The sequence below is a fragment of the Eurosta solidaginis genome, chromosome 2 (genome assembly GCF_040869045.1).
Source record: "Eurosta solidaginis isolate ZX-2024a chromosome 2, ASM4086904v1, whole genome shotgun sequence".
In the NCBI taxonomy this organism is placed as follows: domain Eukaryota; kingdom Metazoa; phylum Arthropoda; class Insecta; order Diptera; family Tephritidae; genus Eurosta; species Eurosta solidaginis.
The window spans coordinates 246,316,284-246,333,454 of NC_090320.1; the positions used below are offsets into that span (position 1 = coordinate 246,316,284).

Sequence of the window (17,171 nt, forward strand, 5' to 3'; positions counted from 1 at the left end):
TTACAACAACAAGTGCTAGGTATTGCTTTGAGAAAATACATTTATTGAAAATAATTCAAATCCCCTATTTCATATTGGAGACACTGATCAGTTAATAGCACCAACTTCCTCATCGCTCACGAACATTTGCGCAAGTAGAATGTAAGGAGCCAAGTTTGGTCATACAAGAGCTCCATCAACAACAACTTTGCACAATCCCTTTTCCTTGTGCAGCTTCACGATTTCTTATCTTTATTTACGAAAATTACTCATGCATAACAAAGAATTTTCATTTGTTCCTTTCAATTTCACTGTATTAAGCTTAAGAAATTCCAACAGTTAGCTTAAAGTGACTTAACCACTGTAAAACCAATGTTCGGTTAGCAAACAATGAACAACTTGCTGTCAACCAGCCAAAAGCAATCCTACAAAGTAGACACAGATCAGCATACAAATGTTGCAGATCGCTTTATATGCCACTTCATATGTACATACAAACATACAAAACGTTGCATGCAATTTGAATTTCATTTGGCTCATTTCGGGCGCGGCAAATCGTTTGTCCAACAAATGCTAAACGTACCGCACACAACAACATTTTCTTCATGTAACAATTCAATGGTTGGTTGCGGTCGATTGGTTTGCTGGTAAAAGCAACAATGCGCCATTGCGCATGCCAACCTGCCGGTCAATGCATTCTATTTATTCTAATGGCACGTCAGAGAGCAGCAACTTATTTGTACATAGAATGTATTTTTTCCCCTGTTTGTGTATATTTGTTGTTAGTATATTTGCAATTGTAAATGTTATTGACCATTGATGAAGCTGCCACAAAATGGCATGATTGTCGGTTCCAAATATGGTCAATGTTTAGCATGATTTAGAATTGTAAAATGGCATGGTTGAGCGCTTAAGCGCATGCGCATCTGCGCTCTTTGATCAACAAAATGGTGCTGCTGTACAATTTTTCAGCTGACAAAATAGTGTGGCAGGGAAAGATTTACAGCGATTCAAGCGATGTTCGAGTTTATAGAATGAAGCAACATTTTTAGTCAAATTTGCATTTATAAATAGTGGAAGAGGTTTTTTCTTTGTTATCAGCAGTTAAGAAAACAATTCTATAGAAATTGATTGTTCAAGTAAGTTTAAGCTAAAGCGGTAAAATTATAATTCACAGGAATGAATAATTTGATTAACATAATTAACTTCAATGAACTCATTTTATAATAAAACAATTTTTAAAAAAAATGTGACCTTTGGCTTGCAAAAAAAGGTTTTCGTGATGTTTTGCCAATTATCTTAAATTGGGAAATCATTTGAAATTAAACAAATAATCACAAATAATCAATTAATTTACAATAATCATTCGCAAACTAAATAAAATTCAATAAATTCAAAAATCAATTGTCACGCAAATTGAAACAATGAAATCATTTTTTTAAACACAGAATAAGACTTATTAAACTAAAAATGAAAAATAATCAATTACCTAAAAGACTTAAGAAGATCATTTCAATAATTTAATTGAACTCCGCAATGCTTAATATAAACAAATAATTAAAATTCACTGTTCACGATTTACATAAATTACTTGTAATAAATCAGTACACAGATTTTAAATAAATTAATTCAAATAATAAAGTATAATTAAACAAAAAAAACTAAATTTATTTATTTTTTAATTGCACTTATCAAACTTTTCGTTGGAAATAATCATATACACAGAGATATTCAAATAACCATTTTTAAAGTTAAACTAACTAACTAATAATATAAATAATCACTCACCTTAAAGTCATTAAATAATTCTTTTCCGTACTGAATTGGACTCTTTAAGCAACAAATTAATGAAAAATAGTCAGAAAACACAAATTTTATGTACTTTTTTTGCTAAAAATAAACAGAATATAAAAAATAGTCAAATGACTGTTTTTAATGCTCAGCTAATTAATTAAAAATATAAATAATCAGATAAATAAATAATTTTTTTTTTAATACTGAATGCGAAGTTTTAAGCAATAAATTAAAAGTCCAGATTGCTAGGCAAATAAAAAACAAACAAATAATTGTTTGGTATATACAACTAGATTAATTAATCGAACAGCTAAAAAAAATCAGGTAATTAAAAGTCTTCAGAAGGTCGCCTGAATTATTTAAAACTTCTTTATTCGCAAATTAATTATAAACGAATTATTAAAACTATTTAAATTATTTACTTAAAATAATTTATAATAAATCAGCATATAAAAATAAATAAATGAATTCAAATAATCAAAAATACAAATCTTATTCATTATTTGATTGGACAAATAAATAATTTCGTTAACAATGATCGTATACTTAAAAATAATCAAATGATTATTTTGAATGCTAAATTAACTAATTAAAAATATAAATAATTAGATAAATTCAATTAATTCTTTTTAGTATTTATTTCAACTTTTTAAACAAAAAATTAAATATAATCATATACTTAACAATTATAACATAACAACTTTATTTATCTTAGTAAACAAGTCAAGGAATTGATTGAAAAAAGTAATCGACTAATATTATTTAATTAAACCAAATAATGAAATAGCTCCAAATTATTCGTAATCATTTCTTTACTTAAAGCTATTGGTAATAAATCGGCATTGAAACCAAATAAATAAGTGAACTGTATTAAAAAAATAGAATCAAATCAGAATACTTAAAATAAGTCAAAAAAATGTTTTCAATTTTGAATTGCATGGTTCAAAATTTAAATAATCAGATAAAAAAAGGCATTAAATAATTCTTTTAAAAAGTAGTCCAATAAAAAGTAATCGACGAATTAAAATCTATAAACTAATTGTCGTTTTTATTAAATTAAAACAACAAAAGCGAGTAATTACAAATTTTTTCTAACGAACAAGTGAAAATTAACAAATAACTTAGTTATTTAATGAAACTAACTGATCGACTAAGTATAAATTATATTTAATTGATATAAATATTTAAAACAAATTTATAAATAGAACAGTAAGTCCACCGGCATCAAATCTTGCTATCTAAATATTATAAATGTGGTTGATTTTCTTTGAACATATAAGTGTAATCTACATAATTCAACGATTAATTAAAAATGTAATTATTTGAGGACTTTCGAACTAATTAGCAGATAACTAATTATTTTGAAATATATTTTGTAATAATCATGTAAATGAAAGTATACAAAAATTGTTTATTTAAAGAGTTAAATGAACTATTTAATGAATTAAAAATATTTCTTAACAAATATTTTTTATTTGTCTTTTATTTAAAATATCTGATTATTTTAAAGTTTTATTCAATTTTTCAAATAGTTCAAGTGGTGTTGGGAAAACCAATCCTGAGACCAAAATATAAATGGTCAGAATAAATGTAATTAAATATAACATTAGTCTCATTACTTGATAAGTTTTAAAAACTCCTAATCATCTGATCATTTCCCTTTTATAAGTTCTCAAATAATACTATTAATTACTTAATTAGACCAGTTAATCAATCGGGTAGAAATAATCCGACTATTAAAGTATATAATAAAATGATTTAGTTATTAAATCAGTCAGTTTTGATTGAAAAAAAAGGAAAGGTTAAAATTTGAAAATAATTGTTCTAATTATTTTATGAGACTAATTAATCGATTAATAATTCCCAGCAATTATTTTCAATAAAGTATTATTTCTAATTAACTAAACATAGTAATGGTTATTCTACTGTGTTTAAATGCTACTATTTTGCAATTAGACTTAGGATTGGGATCTTGTCAATACAGAAGTAATATCATTGTGACACCCGCACTGTGCATCCCAAGCATACACAGTAGCGAGCACGAAAATAGCAGGGGAAGTTTTATGAAATTTCGTTAACTCAATTTTTTGGCGATAATTTAGAGAAGGATCTCTATGAATTTTGTAACTGAAACTGTGCAGACCAATCTCAAAAACGTATTCACAAAAATTTGGCAAAATTTTACAAAAATTTCGCACTTTCTTATTAATAATTTTTTTTTTTTTGTTTGAGTATGCACTTTTGCAGCGCAATCAATTTAATAATTTCGCAGAATTTTTTCCCAAAGAGTGTGTAAATTGTCATCCATAGGAAGGGCGCATAACTTTGTTTTTTTATATAGAAGAAAATCTGAAACATCTCTCGAACAAAAAACTGTTAAAAATCAATACGAATTTTACGACAACTTTAAATAGACTTTTATGCTCGCTACTATGCGTATGTATATAGTATTTGTCTTAAAATTAATCTTTAATCCTGAAACGATTATCCGCCATTGACATCAGCATTGTTAAAGGCAGTCGTAGTTGCAACCTACCATCAGCAACAGCTGCAACCTTAATACACCGACCAGCTGGAGTATACTACAGCAGCCATAAGATATTAAACCTACGAACGATGCATGTACGTATGTATGTATGTGTTACCACCTATTGTTTTATGCTGAACTGTGTACTGCCTGCTGTTAGCGCCTCATAAATGCAACACAAATTTTTACTTTAGGAATTTAAATTGAACTTAAATGCATCCTAATTGACATTATTGTTTAAAGAGCTTTTGTTCTTTTGTTTAGCATTTGTGAGCTGTGGTGTGTAATCGTTTCACCAATACCAAACATGATAGTACAAAATGTAAACATTTTCCTTTACATACTTTTAGGCGCTTTACAAACTTTTGTGTTACAAGTTTGTTTGCGAGTGCATTCGAATAGTTGTGTGTGTGTTTCTTTGTAAATTTTCGCGCTCTCTCTGTATTATTTTATATAATATATGGTAAAGCTTTCGAAAGCTACTTCTCTCTCTGCAATTATATGCTCGCTTGCATGTATGCGTTATAACACTAATCCAAGCACAGTTTTGACAAGTAGTTTATGCTTCCATTTTAAAGCTTTCGTTATCACTTGTGATAATAGTTTGGTACTGTCTTTTCTTGTTCGCCATAACAGAAGCATCATTTTCTCGTGCTGCTGTCATTCAATTTTTCAACGTCGTAATGCAGTTACTTTCGCGCTGTGAGATTACAAAAACAAATTTTTTATATATAGTTGTGCTCGGAAATATCGTCTGATTAATATATTGACAACAATTTATTATTAATAACCAAAGGTAAGTTATACTGTGACGAAAATCCAGCCAATTGTTGGAGACTAAAAAGTTAAATTTAATAACAGCAAAACTAAAAAGTGTTAAACATTTGCTCAACTTTAAAATAAAAAATGTGAAAGCCTTAATGATCTTGTTGAATCGCCGTCTTAGTAAAAGTAGTATGGATAAAAAAAGAGGGAGAGGGGGAAAAGGGAGGAAGAAAAAATTATAAAGTAGCAGTTTAGAGGGTTAAGAGGGTTTAGGGATAGAGAAGTGCGAGTAGGTTAAGAGTAGGGCTGGGACTATCCGCATATTCGAATATCCGGACATCCATACGAATATCCGTTGACACAGATAAAATCCGGACGGCATGGATATCCGGTTAATATTCGTTTGTGAAGCTATCCGGATATCCGATTTATGAAGATCCGATTTATAACCGTATTTTTGGATATCCAACAAACTGACGTACCATATATGTTTATTTAACAATAATAACAATAAATTCGAAGGGCATTTAAATCAATTAAGAGCGTTGTTCACAATATAAACAAATGGCACTGTTCTTATTTTCGTTTGTTTGTAAAATTGTAGGTTTTTAATTTTTGACGTTAATTAATAATCTACAAACATATTTTGTGAATAATTTTTCGATGTTTGCTTCGTTCAATTCTGATATGTATATACTCAACTTATATATTCCAGTATCCGGACATACGGGTATCCGGATTTCCCATTTATGAATCCGGATATCCAGATAGGCGGATTTTTTGCTTAGCTATCCGGTTATTCGAATAACCGGTTTATCCGGATAGTGGAAAATCCGGATGCAGTTCACAGCCCTAGTTAAGAGCACGAAGAGAGGATCACAAAAATTGAAGTACCAGAAGGAATATGAAAAGGTAGAGTAAGTTGAGTAGTATGAGAAATAGTAGGAGGAAAAAAAAACAACAAAATGAAGAGCAATTGGTGCAAGAGAAAAAAGAAGAAGACGTTCTCACCAAGGGTAGTATTATGGGTAAAGAAGCGTATGAATTTGGCGAGCGTATGCTTTTTCGCTAAAGAGCTTCTATCACTTTTTAGTAAATTAACTTGCAGTTGAAATGTTTTTCCCTTATATCTCACTTATGTACTTAATTGGCGCTTAACCATCTAAACGGTTATGGCCGTCCAACAAGGTGCGCCAGTCGCTCCTTCTCTCTGCCAACCGGCGTCAATTGGTCACACCAAGGGAGTTTAAATCGTTTTCCACCTGGTCCTTCCAACGCAGTGGGGGACGCCCTCTACCTCTGCTTCCATAGGCGGGTTCCGATAGAACCATTTTCTTGGCCGGAGCATCATCGTTCATTCGCATAACATGGCCTAGCCAGCGCAGCCGCTGCGTTTTAATTCGCTGGACTATGTGGATGTCTGCGTAGAGCTCGTACAGCTCTTCATTAAATCTTCTTCGGTTTCCTTATACATATCGCTTAAACATTTCCATTGAAAATACAGTTGTGAGCAAGAAAATAGCAACGAAAATGATAAACATAAATTGGCAGTTATTAAAATGCTTATATAAGCAGTAATTTGTGTGTTTTAATATTCGTAAATTTATAACTTATAAAAAAAAATTACGTTTACGCATCGGTACCCGTCTTTTAAGGTTGCACATATATATTTGCGTGTAATTGCCTGGTTTTTTGTTTTCTTCTTTTATTTAACGAAAACTATGTAACTGAATTGGCGGCCGCCGTGGTGTGATGGTAGCGTGCTCCGCCTATCACACCGTATGCCCTGGGTTCAACTCCCGGGCAAAGCAACATCAAAATTTTAGAAATAAGATTTTTCAATTAGAAGAAAATTTTTCTAAGCGGGGTCGCCCCTCGGCAGTGTCTGGCAAGCGCTCCGATTGTATTTCTGCCATGAAAAGCTCTCAGTGAAAACTCATCTGCCTTGCAGATGCCGTTCGGAGTCGGCATAAAAAAACATGTAGGTCCCGTCCGGCCAATTTGTAGGGAAAAATCAAGAGGAGCACGACGCAAATTGGAAGAGAAGCTCGGCCTTAGATCTCTTCGGAGGTTATCGCGCCTTACATTTATTTTTTATTTATGTAACTGAATTTCAAAAACGTTTCCAAAAACTTCTAACACTTGGGAAGTGTGAAAAAATCTTCATGAAAATTTCTAAGTGTTCATTTAGTATTTTCCGAAAATTATCGAGTGTACATTTTTGTTGTCGAACCTATTTTAGTTTATAGTGTATAAAGAAATCTACACAGGTTGCATACAAAAAGGCTTAGGCATTCAAATTAAAATTGTAAAACTTGAAAGAAGATTTTGAAAAATTTCACCTGAGTATTTTCGATTGTTTTCGAAAATTATCTTCATAGTTTAATAAGGTAAAGTGTTTTGCTGTGGGAAACCCTTGGTTTTACAACTGTTGGGCTGAATGTGACAATTCTGCTTTCAAAAGACAGAAAGGACCCAATCCCAAGGCCCCCAGGGCAGGCCAGTCGCACAGAGAAGACACGTGGGTCTAAATCTGCAGGACATATAGACCCCAATCGCTAGGAAGCAAATACCACCTCGAAAGCAATAATTCGAAAAATGCAGGACAGAGCAACGACGTGAAAAGTGTCAATTTGGCAACTTCGAGTGTGGAAGCAGGAGTTAGGCCGAAGGGAGGTAACACCAAGACTCCGGTATTCTCGGGAGTTCCAAAGGAGCTAATACTAAAGATTTTTAAACAGAATACCAACTGAGAGTTTTAATAAACCAATTACAACAAAAGTTATCTTACCACTAAAGTGATTTCCTTATATCAATTAAGTTAATAAATTAGCCCGTTCACTAAGCTCATTTATATTCTTTCTAAGTGCTGCCATTTACACCTACTCTCATTAACTATATTAAACTACATTCCTGCATTAATATTCCTAATCAGTGCTTTAAGCGTTGACGTCATAAATGCATACATAGAGATCATAAGGACTTGCATATCTTCATTATAGACATGCATTTCCTCTTCCTACGGAAGTTCAATATTTGTATGACGTCAATAAAAAGCTCTTATTGTCGATGGCGCTTTTTTAAATTGCTACTCACATTTCAATCTCAGAATAAGCTGGTAGAAATTGCAAAGGAGCTTTTTCGAATTTAATTTTGTCGACTTTGCCGACAGTGCGCTTGTGCAACACTCATACCAATAACGTTGACAGAGAGTGGGATGTACAATATACCCAGCAGTAAATGCTGGTCATAGCTTATAGAGTGTCGTCCATACTGAACGAAATCAAACTACTTGAAGAAACCGATTTGAAGACAGAAAAATGTTTATCAGGGGTGGTTGCAGATATTTGCAACTTCAATATAACACGGTCGTCTCAACATGTAGATTACTTATTCGAACGAGTTCATACGACAGTACAAACCTATAATATATTTTTTTGAAACTTGTGATTTTAGTACAATTTCAAAACATCGGAACATCAGTTGGACCAGTTTTGAATTTAAGGCTTGATCTATTTTTGTTGTATAAGTGGCTTGAAAAAACACGCACTCATGAGACCATAGGACATCTGAACGGATTTTTATAGAGTGAGGAAGAGACATAAGAAGCTGTATACGACCTGAGCACCAGAGCGATCGCCTTGCATAGATCTCTTGAAGTAGTGATATCAGGTTGAAAACAATTCCACGACAAGGGTTTTTCAGCCAATTTTGTTGTTGTTGTTGTTGTTGTTTTAGTGATAAAGACACTCACCAAGGGTTTTGCAGAGTGTTATCAATATTGATGGCACTTTGCCGAATATATATGCGCTACGTTCCGGTAACAAGCAACATTAAGGTACAAGCCCAACCGTCTCGGGAACGATTTAATATTGCCACATTGAACCTTCTAGGCTATCCCACCCTCCACCCCCCAGATCCATGGAACTTGGAGCCGCCAGAGCCGCTGCTGCTTAAGAAACAGGATTCGCCCTGCGTAGGTGAGGTTGAAAAATGGGTTGGAGAAGCTATAAATTGCGCTGGCAACCCCCTGAAAGGGTTGCGTTACACAACCCCTTGAACAGTTTGGGTATTTTAGTCGCCTTTAGTCATGAAGAGTTAAGAGGTTGAGAGAAGACCTCAATAGTTGCGAGTCGAAAAAGTCATGGACATAAGTCGCAAGCTTCGAAATTTGCGAGCCAAAGGCCGGGAGGAAATCGCAGTGTTGATAAATTCTGCAAAGAGGGCTGAAAGGCAGATAGAGGAGGATATAAAAATCAAACCACTGAGGGTTGAGCATCTCATTTAGAAGCTTGTAGGAGGTTACAATGAGACTGAGACTTCGGCTTATGCGGAAGAGCAAAAAGGCAGATAGTACGTGGACTCCGACTTATGTAAGATGAGCGTGTTGGTCAAGCTGTCGCTAACCGTGGTGTTACTTGACCACAAAAATCCCATCACTAAGAGAAGATCTGCTGAGGGAAAACTGCCCGAGGTTTTTTAACGCTTCCCTCCTACCATTCGGTCGGAATGTACAACAATAATTCTGAGTCTTAATTTGCGAAGTGGTTTGACACAGCCGACATTAAATATCGTCAGTCCCAGAAAGTAATGCAGTACCTTAAACAGGTAGGCTCTGGAGGTATGACCCTTTTACGATTACGTGTTACAAACATTTTTCATTATATTTCGTATGCAACACCTGCATGATAATGATAAAGGTAAGAGGTTCAATCAGTGGTGTGCCTCCCGTTGAATCACACAGCACCAGTTATATACACTTTTACTTTAGGTTAGGCTGACTTGAAGACAATAGAAATATTTGACAGCTTTAGTGTTGGATGCAATCGTTCGCCTTTGCAAATTTTAATCGCCTCCTCTTCGGGAATAGACTCCGCCTGTCTGACTGTTAGAAGTCGAGGCTGTATGGTTACAGTGATATTATAAGCAGACTGAGGAGTCGTTTCGATACCAGATCTCGTAGTTGCTGAAAAGTTACTATATCTTTAGACACCAAAACTCCAACAAAGCATGCTAGTTTCCACTTTATTTCATCCTCTGGCGCCAGTTGGAAACACTATTGGGAGCTCAAATCGTGCTCCACTTGAGCCATCCAAGTAAGACCTTCCTCTCCCTCATCTTCTATGTTCTATGTAGTTCACGCAAATAATACAGTCTGAGCCGGAACATGTTCTTGAACTCGCTTAGCGCAGCCTCAGACTACCCTTTTTGTACTTAAGCAAGAACTTTAGATTTTCGTTTCCCTAAAACGGTACTCGATGCATGAAAAGTATAAAAGAAGACAGCAATTTTACCCTATACAGACATTTCTAACAGTTAGAAATAGTTTAAACAAGCGAACGTTTTTAGAAAAAAACTACCAGGCGTTGAATGTCAATCGGCTTCAACACATTTCAGTCTCAGATCTCCCCTTAAAAAGTTCATCATCAATGAACCTACAACTGGGTTGTTTTTTACACTCACAAAGCTGCACAAGCTCAACATCAACCAACACCAAATTGCCATAAGTAAACACAAACGTCAGATTCTATGGAAATGGAACAGAGCAGCAACAACAGTAAACACCAAATGAGTCGGTCTCCCAATATCACCATTTTCTTTAGGCTTTCGACTTTTCATCAGACAAATTTGGATTTCAGTTTAATGTCGGACTTTAAACGAATTGGTGTGCGAAACGGAAATGTGAAATGTGAGCTCCACCGATTATGGCAAATATGAAAATATCAACAAAAACAAAAATAAATTAGGAAAAACGTGGAATGAGCGCCAATATGATAATGGGCTAGTGCTAAGCGGCTAACGGTGTGATGTGTTGTGTTGTTCCAGTTTGTGGGGGGCATGCAACCAATAACTCGATAGACTAATAGTATTTGGGACTTTAATAGTAAAATTGTGTGTGTATGTGTGTGTGTTTGAAAGTATTTTTAACAAAGTGGCGCGTGGCAAGTTGTAGACCAACATTAAATGTGTCGCGGGTGCTGCGGGGTAGGGTAAGGTAAAACAGATTAAAAGCAATGGATGTTGGATAAACGAAGTTGCATGCAAACGAGTCTGTGGCGTTTATATCGCTTTGGCAGCAATATTTTCATCATTTGCCTTTGATTTTTGGAATGTGGCACGTTGTACGATTTCAGGTGGCAAAACTCATTTAATCCTTCATTGCTTGCATTTCCATTTTAAATTGAGATTTTAGTTGATAAAACTTTGAATACACAATGCGGAAGAGATTAAAAAAAAAGGGGGAAGTTACAGCAAGTGCACAGTGAAATGCACTTTAAGAGCACTTCACATAATTGTGTGTGAGTGGTACATAAGCGAGGGCAGGTGCTTCTTAATAGAAATGACCTTCAGTAGTGCAACCCATTCAATGGCAACTGGATGGCGACCTGCACACATAAACGCAATCAACAAAGCGAGCTAAATTAAAACGGCAAATGCTTTTTGTTGCAATTGTGAGACAAGGTGCGAGATTTTGGGTGATACATAACAGGGTGGCCAGATTGGTCAAGATAAATATAATAAAGGTTACCATCAAGCCCAAGGCGGCAATCCTACTGCATGAAATACCTCACGTTTGGACTCTTGGGTCTGCTATTTACCGTGTCGATACAAAAATAAGTGGATCCTACATGCTGCCAGATTACGGCAGCGTCTTTAGACGGAAATTATAGCCGTAAAGAAAGCAGCAGGAATTCTGGAGGAAGCGTGCTTAAGCTGCAGTCGCGTCAATACACATATAAATTGATAGTCAGGGGCGTTTAAGGCAAAAATCTCACATTACTTCATCAAAAAGTCTCCTAGAATGTAAAAAAGCCGACTATACATATTGGTCCAACTGGCTCATTGTTATACCCCTGTATTAGCTAATGCTTTCTTTTTTATATATGGGAAAAGGTCAACCAATGTGTACATCCAATGTAACGTGAGATACCTTCAATTTTAGTAGAGCCAAGCTCTCCTAAATAGCCGATGAAGTGCTTGCTCAGATATTCCATGCGTTTCCTGGCTAGAGCCAGCCATCTGACATCATGTTCAAGAATAATATATCCTTTGACCTTCCACAAAAGTCATTCCCATCGGACGTCGTCGCACTAATATCCCCATCAATGGACCTAAAGAGAGATCGATAAGGAACCTAGTTCGAGACACCCCACAAGTGGGTTCCACTGCACATTGTGACATTGATTTTCTCGGTAAATACAGACATGAAGTGTAGCCAGAGGAGCGATTTTTTTAACTCAATTAACTCGGCATGTTCATTGTTTTTCCTCGCTAGTTCATCGGCAATACAGTTCCGAGATGCACCATTTTGACCCGGAATCCACGTCACTATTGTGCTGCACCGAGACGCTAGAGGTTTTTAGATAGTAGCCAATGGCCAGCCTTTTTGGCTGTTAGTTCTAGCTGCAATGACAAAGTAGTCTATTAGTTGAGGAAAGTGCGAGATCTTTTGGATAGATACCACTGCTCATATTGCCATTAAGTTTGGAGCCATCTGTGAAGACTCCTGTAGTTTCTGGGTATATAATGGAGATATTATCCCAATCGTGGCAGTTTGGGATTCTGATAGAGAACTGGTTATCTAGATTAAGGGTTGGAGTAGTATAATCAAGTTGGCGAAAGATTTCGGATGATTCCCTGAATAGTCGGAAGGACAGACCTAATGTCGGTCCTGGGCAGCACTGCTTTCAGTGACAGCATTGCAACGGGCCTTGAACTTACTATACAGGTACAACATCAAGAGCCTTTGTGGGTGTGGAGGTTGGGGTTCCTGATAAAAGCAATGCTGCTGACCGCTGCGCTCTACTTGACTTGCTAACTGTGCCGTTTTTTTTGAGTGCCGGCGACCAACCCATAATGCTATAGAAACACATGGCTCTTATAACTGCGGTGTACAACCAATGCACAATATGCGGCTTTACACCCCACATTTTTCCCACGGCTGCTTCAGAAGCATAGAGGACAGTTATGGCATTTCTATATGTGTTCTGGACATGTTTATTGCAGTTCAACTTACTGTCTAAAATCACTCCGAGGTATTTAGCCTTTAGGATAGTTATAGCTTACCTCGTTTAATTGCAATGCTTCTAAAGATGGTTTTTTTGTAACGCCTGCTGAATGGAACTTCTTCAGTCTTCGTAGGGTTTGATATGTTTCCGGTTGCTCTTAGAGTGATATCATCAGCCTAGCTTCAATAATAAGGTGTTTACCGTTTGGTTCCACAGTAGAGGGGATATCACACCTCCTTGGGAAGTGCCCGTTGACGGTGCCGTAATATTGCGGCTTTTCCTAGACATGAAAAGGTGGTTCTCTTTGTTAAAATTTGCTTCACTAATTTGATGAGTGGCCAATGAAACCCCATTGTGATAAGAAATCCTATGGTTTGCGATTGGACGTTGCTAACTTGTGTGGCCCATTCAACTATCTGAGGAGTAATTATGTGCTAAATGTGGCGGCATTTGACGAGGGTTATGGGGTATGGGCGGTTCTTTGATGTAGCCAGGAAAGTGCATGCCCATTAAGGCTTTCAACGTGAGGGTTTTAAAAAACTGTAATAGAGATCTTAATAAAATCGAATTTTTGAAATTTTTCAAAAAAGTTTGCGAAAATTGTTTTAAAATTCGCGTTTCATTAAATTTTGTTTAGATAGGCATTTTATTCCAAGTAGAGATATCATTGATACAATATGTTGCTCGCTTTTACTTCTATTTTGTGTCCACTTCTGAAAGCCATGCGTTCCTGCGTTCAATTGACACTCTTCTCATTATGCTCAGCTGAGCAGAGCTTATAGGGTATATTAATTTTGATTGCACAACTGTACCCCGTAACGGCATAAACTAATCGAGATAGATATAGACTTCTACATATCAAAATGATCTGGGCAGAAAAAGAAATTCATTTAGCCATGTCCGTCCGTTCATCCGTCCGTCTGTCTGTGCACACGACAACTTGAGTAAATTTTGAGGTATCTTAATGAAATTTGGTATGTAAGTTCCTGGGCACTCATCTCAGATGGCTATTTAAAATTAACGAAATCGGACTATAACCACGCCCACTTTTGCGATATCGAAAATTTCGAAAAACCGAAAAAGTGCTATAATTCATTACCAAAGACGGATAAAGCGATGAAACTTGGTAGGTTGGTTGACCTTATGACGCAGAATTGAAAATTAGTAAAATTTTGGACAATGGACTTGGCACCGCCCACTTTTAAAAGAAGGTAATTTAAAAGTTTTACAAGCTGTAATTTGGCAGCTGAGTATGTAATGTTCTGTTACACCCGAACTTAGCCTTCCTTCCCTTATTTTACATTTTTCCCACCACAACCACTTACAGTTAACGTAGCATTCATTATTTGTGTTTGTTATGTGCCACACAACACTCAACTGAACTTAATCACAACGCTTATGCGGCAGTTACCCACGAACGTACGTAGAAAAAACGTGTCAGCTGACACGACCTATCTTATGAGTGTGCAATGTAAACGAAAACTCACCGACGTGCAACGCCCGTACGTACGTAGCCCGGAACGTAGAAATCAAAACAATTTTGATTTTTTCCGTAAGAACGTGTCAGCTGATCGCTCTCTCACTAGACAGAGTTGCCTAGTAAACTTTTGTGCGCTAATTTTTGACCGTTTGCAATTTTATGCAAAAACGCCTAATTAAAGTTTGAAAAATTGTGGAAATAATTCGAAATAATTATGTAAAAGTGCTGATTATAAATATTTAATCTATTTATACTTATTTAATATGTATTCCGGCCTTTTACAATATCAAAAATTAAATTGGAAAAAGTTGATGTTTCCATAAGCATACATGCAAAATGGTCAATGGCAACAGTGCTTATCTGTAAACAATACACACACAAATATGTTATGTACATGTACACAGCCGTACACATTGATTCCTACGGGCTTGAGAGTTTGGTCAAACGTGCTTCGTACGACAAACGTCTTTACGTACGGCACACGTCGGTGGGTAACTGCCGCATTAATGTTCATAACTCATAATGCAGACGGCACGCCAACTTCGCACCCTTTTTCAACTCCACACTACGATAATTTGCAATGAGTTGTTCTTCTTACATCCTTCGCTTATGCACATCGACCCTTACGCGGCGTCTGACGATGTTGCTCCAACACCACCTTTGTTTTGTTTTGTTTCTTCTGATTTTTCTGGATCGATAGCGTACGGCAAGCACCATGGCGGAACGATACAAGGTGGCAGCATCGTGACATACCTACAAGCATAAATAAACATTCCATGTACTTTGTTTTTGTAAATTCGATGGACAAATGTCAAAATCGTACTGCGCCGGAAGTTGATGTATCAAATCAAATAAAAAAAAGTTTATAATCAGGTGTTCCATGCTGCCACCTTGTATCGTTCCACCATGGCAAGCACAACATAAGTCAGGGGGAGTGAGCAACATAAAAATGTTCGCGGCGCTTAATAAATGTGTATGTTTGCGTGAGTGTAGGGGTGTGCTCTCTCCGTGCAACCACCTAGCTATTTGCGAATTCTAATTGGAACAATATAAAAGTGAAACACCCCTCGTTGTGATACGACACAAGAAAATGTGTCGAAGCAAAACATGTGATGAAGTGTTTAATATAAATTTTAAATTGGAAGTGAAAAAGAAGGACAAAAGAGTGCATGTGCCAGCTGAATGAGCTCCACTGGTGAGTTGATGTGAGGTGAGGAAAAGGAAAAGTTGAGTAAAATAGAAAATAGTAAATTGAAAAATGTTTGAAAGAGAAATTAAATGAAAATCGATTACAGTTATGAATATACAATTGTGGCCAAACAAAAAACAAGGGCAAATGAAAGTGTATAACGGTAATCACTGCATCAACAACAACAAGTACAAATGCAATAAAACATCCAAAAATTCAATGTGGTCCACTTTCCAATGAGTTCTAAAGTGCCAAATGTCAAGAAGCAGCAACAACCTCAACAGAAACAAAAATGAGAGCAACAAAAGCACAGTCAATAAAAATAACAACCAAAGCAAACAAATCTCAACAGCAGCACAACAAAAATCGCAGCAACAACAAATCAAGCAACCACGCACAAAAGTCACAACAGCAATCACAGCAGTGACACAACAATAATGACAACAACAAGCGGTTTTGTTGCACCCAACACATCCAACAATTCCTCCATCTCGCCAACATGTGGCGAAGATTTAAATCACACAGCAACTGAAGCTAAAGAGGAGATGGATGCAGTGGATGTGGCCAGCGATGCTTTATATTGTGGCAGCAACAACGCACAACAAGCAGCACCGAAACAAAAGCCAATGGCTGTGGATCCGCAACCGCCGCCAAGAGCAGCACCGCGCGGCAATCCCCCCACGCCGAAACCTCGTTCAGGTACGAGTACTATTTGGTAAATGATGAAAATGCCAAAATTGAAATTAGGGTCAGTACATCTTTTCACTACTGTCAATGAATTGAGGAAATGGGTTTAGGTATTGAATGCCGTTGACCTGGTTTAGTTGGTGCATATTACTGTGCTAGTGTGTGTAGAAAAAAGTGCAGATATTTCGTTCTGATTAAAACAGGAATGCATTGGGTATCGCGTATTTTGCAAAAGAATTTCCATCACCAAATTTCCCTTACCTTATCTCCTCCTTATACTGTCCTGCTACTGTCGTTGCTACTCTTTCTCTATTGCCCCCTTCACCTCCACCTCTACTCTCCATATATCTACCTCTACCTCAACTTCTAGCTCCACCTCTACCTCAACTTCTCCTCTGCCTATACCATTTCTTTAAAAAATCTTTTAACATTTTTTACAGAAAACTTCGCAGTCATAAGTCATTCTGAGGTGCCTTATCCGGTTTTATCCCTGTCCATGCCCATATCTGTAGCTGAGATGTAAATAGTCGTATTTCGAAAAAAGTACATATTGAGAAATGAGCAGGGGGCCAAAATAGAGTTACGACTGTTTACCCCTCAGCTACATGTATATTGTAACGAATTTAGGGAAACCCCGCTTATTTTACACCTTCTGCAAACGTTCGAATCGCTAAACCCTTAAATATATAAACTTATGTATGTACGTCGAAAAAACGCTTTGCTTCCAAGTTGCAACATCGA

General features: G+C 36.2%; 1 protein-coding gene across 10 annotated transcripts in view; it reads left to right on the top strand.

Annotated features, from left to right (window-relative positions):
- spir (spire type actin nucleation factor) overlaps positions 1–17,171 on the top strand; it is a 422,518-nt gene that overhangs the window by 358,577 nt on the left and 46,770 nt on the right. The window lies entirely within an intron of this gene.